This window comes from Gadus chalcogrammus, chromosome 11, assembly GCF_026213295.1.
Source record: "Gadus chalcogrammus isolate NIFS_2021 chromosome 11, NIFS_Gcha_1.0, whole genome shotgun sequence".
Lineage (NCBI taxonomy): Eukaryota > Metazoa > Chordata > Actinopteri > Gadiformes > Gadidae > Gadus > Gadus chalcogrammus.
In genome coordinates this window covers 26,277,119-26,285,271 of record NC_079422.1, presented here as the reverse complement: position 1 = coordinate 26,285,271, position 8,153 = coordinate 26,277,119, and the positions used below count along the sequence as shown (strand labels likewise).

The 8,153-nt window shown below is 49.8% G+C and overlaps 1 long non-coding RNA gene across 1 annotated transcript; it reads left to right on the top strand.

The window, feature by feature from the left end:
* Window positions 1-1,418: 1,418 nt before the first annotated feature.
* Window positions 1,419-6,912, top strand: LOC130391557 (uncharacterized). Its single transcript, XR_008896923.1, has 8 exons — window positions 1,419-3,388; window positions 3,467-3,530; window positions 4,536-4,771; window positions 5,363-5,414; window positions 5,721-5,804; window positions 5,958-6,074; window positions 6,284-6,363; window positions 6,496-6,912. It is a non-coding gene; the product is annotated as an uncharacterized LOC130391557 (long non-coding RNA).
* Window positions 6,913-8,153: the final 1,241 nt, after the last annotated feature.

Below are 8,153 nucleotides of genomic sequence, written 5' to 3'. Positions count from 1 at the left end.
GTCTGGTCCGTTCATGACCTACCTACCAACTACTGGGACGTCCGATACCTACCAACTACTGGGACGTCCGATACCTACCAACTACTGGGACATCCGATACCTACCAACTACCGGGACGTCCCGATACCTACCAACTACTGGGATGTCTGAAACCTACCAACTACTGGGATGTCTGAAACCTACCAACTACTGGGATGTCTGAAACCTACCAACTACTGGGATGTCTGAAACCTACCAGCTACTGGGATGTCTGAAACCTACCAGCTACTGGGATGTCTGAAACCTACCAGCTACTGGGATGTCTGAAACCTACCAGCTACTGGGATGTCTGAAACCTACCAGCTACTGGGATGTCTGAAACCTACCAGCTACTGGGATGTCTGAAACCTACCAGCTACTGGGATGTCTGAAACCTACCAGCTACTGGGATGTCTGAAACCTACCAGCTACTGGGATGTCCGATAACTACCAGCTACTGGGATGTCCGATACCTACCATCCCACCACTGGGGTGACCTAATCAGATTACCTTCTCACCACTTCCATCAATTCCCGTCCCTGTTCTCAGGCTCATCAAAGCGGAAGAGTTTGAGTCTGAAGGAAAACAACTGGACTGCCTGTGGCTCTTCAGGTGGGCATGGCGAGGGTTCTACCTTGCCTGGTTGTTCATGTGGTCAGGGTTCTGCCTGGCCTGGTTCTTCATGCGGTCAGGGTTCTGCCTGACCTGGTTCTTCATGTGGTCAGGGTTCTGCCTGGCCTGGTTCTTCATGTGGTCAGGGTTCTACCTGGCCTGGTTGTTCATGTGGTCAGGGTTCTGCCTGGCCTGGTTCTTCATGTGGTCAGGGTTCTGCCTGGTTGTTCATGTGGTCAGGGTTCTACCTGGCCTGGTTGTCCATGTGGTCAGGGTTCTACCTGGCCTGGTTCTTCATGTGGTCAGGATTCTACCTGGCCTGGTTCTTCATGTGGTCAGGGTTCTACCTGGCCTGGTTCTTCATGCGGTCAGGGTTCTGCCTGGCCTGGTTCTTCATGCGGTCAGGGTTCTGCCTGGCCTGGTTCTTCATGTGGTCAGGGTTCTACCTGGCCTGGTTGTTCATGTGGTCAGGGTTCTACCTGGCCTGGTTGTTCATGCGGTCAGGGTTCTGCCTGGCCTGGTTCTTCATGTGGTCAGGGTTCTACCTGGCCTGGTTGTTCATGTGGTCAGGGTTCTACCTGGTTCGGTTGTTCATGTGGTCAGGGTTCTGCCTGGCCTGGTTGTTCATGTGGTCAGGGTTCTACCTGGTTCGGTTGTTCATGTAGTCGGGGTTCTACCTGGCCTGGTTGTTCATGTGGTCAGGGTTCTGCCTGGCCTGGTTGTTCATGTGGTCAGGGTTCTGCCTGGCCTGGTTCTTCATGTGGTCAGGGTTCTACCTGGTTCGGTTGTTCATGTAGTCGGGGTTCTACCTGGTTCGGTTCTTCATGTGGTCAGGGTTCTACCTGGCCTGGTTGTTCATGTGGTCAGGGTTCTGCCTGGTTGTTCATGTGGTCAGGGTTCTACCTGGCCTGGTTGTTCATGTGGTCAGGGTTCTACCTGGCCTGGTTGTTCATGTGGTCAGGGTTCTACCTGGTTCGGTTGTTCATGTGGTCAGGGTTCTACCTGGCCTGGGGTTCTTCATCCGGGCGTGATCAGGGTGACGAGGCATACCATGTGTGAGCGTGATGACATGGGGATACGCACTTATTATACATCACAACATTTTAGGAAATGGTCCTTCAAGCTTGAAAGACGGCGACGTGGCTGCCCTTTCTAGCCCCGACATGATGGTTGGCTGGCAGGCCCTGTGGGTTGTATCTTCTGGACTCCTGTGCTGGGATGCAAGTTTTTCTTGGGCTGAATTGCAATGCATTTGTCGATGCTAGCTGGACCTGGGAGTTGGGTCCCCCTTTGAATCAGAAACCATCTTGGTAACATCCCAACTAGGGTTCTCTTCATGCTGTAACCAAGCTCTTCTTCAGCTGAGGAGGAAAAGAAATCCTCGCTGGGGCTTCAAGATCTATGAAGAGGAATATTGAAATGTGTGCAATGGTTCCCTCCCGTAGGCGCTGTGGTGTATTCTAGTCGCTGAGAAAGAGCCCTTGCATCCTACCAATGGCGTCTCTCCTTAGGGAGTCCCTGTCACAGTCTTGACGGATGTTCCAGGTCATGTAACTGATGCAACAGCCCTTTTGAACACTGTTTCTCCGGAGGGGGGCACGTCTACAGAACAGTAGACTTCAGACAGCACAGTATCCTAACATGCATCTCTGGCCACTCGGACCACACCCGGATCAATATGACAATGCTCATGCGATGTGAAGCGAGGAAGTAGCCAAAAGACAGATTAGTTAGCTTTTTTGTACACTGGCAAGCATTGTTAATTGGTAGGTAATTAGTTAAATGGGGTAACTGAAATGTTTAGTCAAAATGTTTTGTACATAAACCAACAGCAACAAACTACCAGATCGCCTCAAGGTAAGTCTGTTGGCTGTATTTTGCACTGAGACGACCACAAGATCTTCATCGTCGTTCAGCTCAAGGTGAGGTGCTGGTTACGTTACTTAGGGATGGTTCGTACTGGAACGTTACGATTCCAGTATGACGGGGCTTGGGGTTTCTGTAGAGGTTGGTAGTTAGTTTTGTGCAGTCTGTGAAGCTCTAATGCTGCAGTACTGTGTGGTGGAGGATAACTGGCAGTACGATCAGGATTGGCAATTGCGTTATGTCATCCACACCTTATTATGGCGTCTGGCAGTATGATCAATATTGGCATTTGCGTAAACCTCATAACTAATGAGCGTACCCAATTAAGGTAATCTGGCAGTGCCCCATTTCTATAGGTAATCATCTGCGATTATTGGTAAATCCTTATGCACTAGAAATTAGGAAGGGCACTCTTAAAATATATATATTTTTAATTATCCCACAAAACACCGCAAACTACTTTGATAACTGCGCTCTACAATCAACTCTCGATTTTCTGCGCATACATTTATCGGGTTGCGTAAAAGATGGAGACGACGGCATTTACCTACTACGGCTTTTTATTTCTTCAACAACCCAGCAGCTGAATGTGGCCAAGTATCATTTTACTATCTAAATTACTATTGATATTGCTAGTGTTCTAAATATCTGGGCTGTGATTTGCTCAATATAGTTTCTGCTAGACTTCAGAAACAAAAGGAAGGGTTAAATGTAAGTGTGCTTATTCACGTATTATCAAATGGTATAGCTGTTTAGAAAAGTAAAGGCAGTGATGTAAAGCGCGTCGTGGTGTTTTTAAATGGATGAATGTTGTGCTAACAGACGGGGGGAGACTCCAGGCCTTGCAGTCCTGATCCTGTATGACGCAGAAGAGGTCAATCCAACCGCACATGTGAGTGTTTGATATTGAAGCTTTCACATTGATTCCCACAGTATTTACCAATCTTTTATAACATTATGATCTTCTCAGTGATCTCTGCAGCGTGGTCGGTGGGAGGAGATGTGGCCGAGCTGTTGAACCAGGCTCTATCGGTGTAAGTGGCTTTCGATCAATGTTGATTTTTGCGTTAAGGATGAATATTGGATGTTAATGTGCTCTATTATGATGGTTCAGTACCTTGATTTAGTGTTTGGGAGTCCGCTTCCTGAAGACGTCCAACCTGTGTCTAGTTTATTGCTTCTCTTTCTGAAAAATGTACTCATCGCTTTGGTTAAAAGCATCTGCTAAATGCCCTCAATGTAAATGTAGTTGATTAATATAGCTAATTTACAGCAGTTTAGAAATGGCACGTCGTCTCCCAAGGTTTAGTTAAATATTGTACAACACAGCTGGTTGGACCTGAGGCTGGGGACTAGAGGGTAACCCCACTACCTGGACCAGTAATGGGGCAGCAGGGTGGACCAGGGTACCATCTCCAAGCCGCTCTGAAACTAATTGTTGGGGCTGATTATTTTTTAGTATCTTTCTCAGATTTTCATTCTGACAGTAGTAGTTTATACATTTCTCAACGAGTCAACTTGTAAGCTTGAAGTTGGATATTTTTTCCCCTTTACAAATGCAAGGGTGTGCAGGTTTGACCTCCCCGGCTTTGTTTGATTATCACTCTCACTGCTACTGAACGGTTTCTGTACTAAAATCGGTTACTTCAGCCGTCATCTAATATGGCAGATTTAGAGAAAACCGTCCATGGCTTAATGGAGCCATCTGTGAAGTTTTATTGAGACTCTAACCCCTCAATGTGAAGGCTAGAGGCTAAGAATTCTACAAGTTTTATCGTTTGTTTTAAATATTGAGTTTCAGCTGAGGCAGAAGACTGTTTGAATAATGTTAACAGTCAAATTTCAAATGTGTGCTGTTGAATTCACAGAATGTTCTACCATCCTCCTGCATAACACATTTTCAAGTGTGTGCATGGTTCTTATTTATTTTTTTAACTTGCAGTGTCTTCTATTCCTGTACTTTGGTTCAGAATGGTTTAAAAGAGGCGTCCAGAGAATAATCCCACCCACTGCTCAACTACCACCCCTGTTTGTTACAGACCCGATGGCCTTGGCTGATGGAGGAACTGCATCTGGAGGACGACCATGAATCTACCTGCCAACAGGTGGTACTGGTTTGCACTGGTTTGCATGAACTGAACATGGTGGACATGAGGCAAATTCCCTGCTTTTTGCTCCAGACCAGGACTCTGTGAGGGGTGGTGATGGAGCCGTGCTGAGGACCCGCTGGTGAAGGACGTCCCTCGGTGGGGGGGCAAGGACAGCCGACCCTGAGGTGATTATACCTTACACTGCCACCTCAATGTGAAGGAGTAGGCTGCTAGACTAGCCACTCCACCAGCCCTACATCGGTCTCTTCAGCCATCGTTTTGATCAGAATGATTTTGAGAAAAAAGTCGCTGGGTTTAGGGAGCTGTGAGTGAACAGGATTTATTCACACACAATTTTGCTCTCCATGTGAGGCTGCAGCGTCTGATTTCTCACATGAGTTCTGAAAGTTGTTATTCTGTAAAGGGGAAGTATTATACCACCAGGTGTGAGTGTGATTAGCCTAACAAGCGGTTTTGAAAATCTGCCCCATATGACATCACTAGTGGGCGTGTCCACCTAGATCTGTGCTGTAAAGATCATTCTACCAGCCTACCCAGTGGACCGAAGTAAACGTTGCTCATCTATCCAGCACAGATCTAGGTGTACACGCCCAGTAGTGATGTAATATGTGTCAGATTTTGGAAACGGCTTGTAAGGCTAATCACACTCACACCTGGTGGTATAATGTCCCCTTTTAAAATTAAGAAAAACTGTCTACTGAGGTGTGAGAATGTTTTTTTTTTTTCATATCCTGATTGTATCGCTGACCCACCAGGATCCGCTCGGATGTACGATCGCTACGATGCGACTGCAGAGGTCTCTGGAAGGTAAAGGACAGCTGTGGGTCATCATTGTGTTCAGTCATGTGACGATCAGAACTAAGTGATTCAATTATTTATGGAACTGAACAGCATTTTCATCAACTAGAATATTTCAGTGTTCTGACTTAAAAGATTACAAACTATAGCTGCTTTGCATTTGCTTTAGTTTCTATGCAAGTTGGAAAGAATAAAACGAATCATATTTAATGCCCTCATTAACACTCCAGCCAGGGCTTTGGTTTAAACCGGGCGTCACAAGAATACCCCCCCCCCCCCCCCCAAATTGCTCATCTACCACCACTGTTTACACAGACCAGGAGTCCTTGGCTGAGGAGAGCTGATGGAGGAGCCGTGCACCTGGAGAACCATGAGTCTGCCTGCCAACAAGTAGTACTGGTATGTTTGCATGAACTGAACATGACTTGTACTGGGAAACAACAGTTTACTACCAGACATTATAGCAAACTACCACTGATGTCGGACCATCATACTACCACTTTGATTGTGCCCAGACATTGAGGCCAAACGGCCCCGTTTGTCCCCAAACAGGGATAGGGAGGTGATGGAGGACCTGCCTGGTGAAGGACGTCAGGGTGGGGCGAGTGACACCCGACTCCAAGGGGATATCCACTGAGGAGAGAGCTGAGGGAGCCATGCATCTGGAAGGTGAGTCTGTTGCTGATGGAACTCTAAACGGGGTAGGATGGGGTGTTGGGCTCTCCATCAAATGGTGCTGGGTTCCACCCCTGAGTTCTCAGACTACATGGCATGGCGAACTTCTGAATTCACCAAGACTCTTTGGCTCGGACGGTCTGCCAGATAACTGAATCGTTGTGTCCTTTTGTATTCATATCATCCGTCTTTGTAAGGTGCAGTTGAAATGCTGTGTCCAGTCTGGGACAGACAGACCTGAGCTGCGTCAAGCCTGTATCTCTGACCAGCTGGAGTCCCTTAGGTCAGTATCCCACTGCTGAAGATGACATGGATATCGTGTTCATTGACTACAGGTGTAATAACCTTTTGATAACGTGACACTACCTAGACAGTCAACTGAACAATATGCTGTTTTCCTCTGTCCACATTTCAGTGATCAACAACCGCCACTCATCGCTGGCCTGTGGATTCATCTCCTTCACACTCACACATCAGGACTTTGGCCTGTGGATTCATCTCCTCCACACTCACACAACAGGACTCTGGCCTGTGGATTCATCTCCTCCACACTCGCGCAACGTGACCTTCTCACCATCTGTTGCACGTTTGGATGCACCTAGCGTGTTCCATCGAGGGTTCCTTCCTCCCCACGGTGGGAGGGTTCCTTGTCCTTCAAGGCGTCGGGGTTCAGTGTTAGGGACAGAGTTAGGGACAGATGGCTGCGCTGGATTCACGATACACGCTTTGTGATCAAAATGGGTTCGGACATCGGACAAATCGCTTCCCAAAATGTTTCAATGTGCAAACGATTTTATAAAATGTATACTTGTGGTGTTTATATAAAATCGTATACAACAAATTCTACCTGGTTGTGTGGCTTTTTCTGCATGTTGTGCATTATGTGATGTTTAATACTGACCATAATGAGATAACCTATACACATCTACCCTACCCTCGACCCCTACCCTCACCTTGACCCCCGACCTCTACCCTCACCTTGACCCCCCCCTCTACCCTCACCTTGACCCCCCCTCTACCCTCACCTTGACCCCCCCTCTACCCTCACCTTGACCCCCCCCCTCTACCCACACCTTGACCCCCCCCCTCTACCCTCACCTTGACCCCCCCCCCTCTACTCTCACCTTGACCCCCCCTCTACCCTCACCTTGACCCCCCCCTCTACCCTCACCTTGACCCCCCCCCCTCTACCCTCACCTTGACCCCCCCCTCTACCCTCACCTTGACCCCCCCCTCTACCCTCACCTTGACCCCCCCCCCTCTACCCTCACCTTGACCCCCCCTCTACCCTCACCTTGACCCCCCCCCTCTACCCTCACCTTGACCCCCCCCCTCTACCCTCACCTTGACCCCCCCCCTCTACCCTCACCTTGACCCCCCCCCCTCTACCCTCACCTTGACCCCCCCCCTCTACCCTCACCTTGACCCCCCCCTCTACCCTCACCTTGACCCCCCCCCTCTACCCTCACCTTGACCCCCCCTACCCTCACCTTGACCCCCCCCTACCCTCACCTTGACCCCCCCCTCTATCCTCACCTTGACCCCCCCCCTCTACCCTCACCTTGACCCCCCCCCCCCTCTACTCTCACCTTGACCCCCCCTCTACCCTCACCTTGACCCCCCCCTCTACCCTCACCTTGACCCCCCCCCCTCTACCCTCACCTTGACCCCCCCCTCTACCCTCACCTTGACCCCCCCCTCTACCCTCACCTTGACCCCCCCCCCCTCTACCCTCACCTTGACCCCCCCTCTACCCTCACCTTGACCCCCCCCCTCTACCCTCACCTTGACCCCCCCCCTCTACCCTCACCTTGACCCCCCCCTCTACCCTCACCTTGACCCCCCCTCTACCCTCACCTTGACCCCCCCCCCCCTCTACCCTCACCTTGACCCCCCCCCTCTGCACTCACCTTGACCCCCCCCCCCCCTACCCTCACCTTGACCCACCCCCCCCTCTATCCTCACCTTGACCCCCCCCCCCCTCTACGGGACTCTCTAAATCGACGCCACTTCGACCTGGGCGGGACTTTACGTCCTACGTCACTCGCTATGGGTTTGCATGTGTGCGCGTAG